This window comes from Bison bison, unplaced genomic scaffold (genome assembly GCF_000754665.1).
Source record: "Bison bison bison isolate TAMUID 2011002044 unplaced genomic scaffold, Bison_UMD1.0 scf7180017847465, whole genome shotgun sequence".
In the NCBI taxonomy this organism is placed as follows: domain Eukaryota; kingdom Metazoa; phylum Chordata; class Mammalia; order Artiodactyla; family Bovidae; genus Bison; species Bison bison.
In genome coordinates, this window is record NW_011478038.1 from 63,964 (window position 1) to 65,219 (window position 1,256).

The following is a 1,256-nucleotide window of genomic DNA, read 5'->3' on the forward strand; positions in this document are numbered from 1 at the left end:
GTCATACCTGAATGGTCTAGTGATTTTCCCTACTTTCTTCAATTTAAGTCTGAATTTGGCAATAAGGAGTTCATGATCTAAGCCACAGTCCATCTATTACTTTGATACAGGTTCAAACAGCAGATAAAGCTGCTGGACGGGAGGAGGGTGGGGGGCAGGGCTGAGCCGTGAGCTGGGCGAGGGCCCCCTGCCCGGTCCTGTGCACGTCTCAGCGCAGCTGTGCAGGAAATCTGAATTCCGATGTGCCAGTTCACCATCTGAACCAATGCCCAGCCGGGTGAAGGGACTTTCCCAAATTATCGTGGGAGTGCCTGGTCCCTGGGACTCAGACTGCTGCAGTGGGGGATTGGGGGGGGGGTTGCCGAGGGGGTCAGGGAGGCAGAGGACATTGTGAACAGGCCCGGAGAGGCTTTCAGTTAAATCCCTCTCTGGGAGCCGGCTTCCCCATGAGATTTGGATGGCGTGCTGGGTCCACAAGCGTTATAGGACAGCACCTGCCACAGGGCCATGGAGAAAGTGGCAAGAATTCAAGCATGATTGAAAAAACAAATGGGGGAAATCCAAACAAAAGCCCTCCTCAGGCAGCCTGAGAGCTGGTGTAGGATCAGGGGGCAGGAGGCGGCGGCCGTCTGAGGGCAGAGAGCACTTCTTGAATTAAGTTCGCTGAGTGGACAAGTCAGCCAGTATCTGGGTGGGGAGGCATGTGCGGCCCCTGCCCCCTGGGTCTGAGGGCTGCAGTGTGTCCGGGAGGCTGCAGAGATGCAGGTTGGGGGCTCAGCATCTCTCCTGGCCCCGCCCGAAAGCCTGAGACAGAGGACAGGGAGGCCCCGGCCCTGCCTCCCCACGGGGGAGCAAGTCAAGTGTGCAATTCTTGGGACCAGCCCCCCAAAGGCCATGCCCAGAGGTGCAGGTTCCTGGATTCAGGGGCCCCAGGCTACCCTCCCAGGGTCCTGCCCAGTTCCCCCAGAAACTCTCCCTCAACCCACTGCCCCAGCCCTCACCCAGATGGAACAGAAGCAGAGGCGCCCAGAAGCCTGGGGCAGGAGGGGCTTGGACGCAGCCCGCCTTGGTCAGGAGAGCCCGTGTTGGGGGCCCACGTGCACAGGCGGCTCTTTCTTACCTTCTTTAAATTGGGGTCAGTCGCTTTGTAACGCGGTAGTTTCTGCCGTACGACAGCATCAGCTACGTGAGTGTGCTCACAGATGTCCGGCTGCGACTCCATGGACCAAAGCCCACTCCTCTGTCGGTGGAATTTT

At 58.8% G+C, this 1,256-nt stretch overlaps 1 protein-coding gene across 1 annotated transcript in view; it reads left to right on the forward strand.

Annotated features, from left to right (window-relative positions):
• The window catches only part of LOC104990972 (extracellular serine/threonine protein kinase FAM20C-like), a 43,552-nt gene that overhangs the window by 38,924 nt on the left and 3,372 nt on the right, over nt 1–1,256 (forward strand).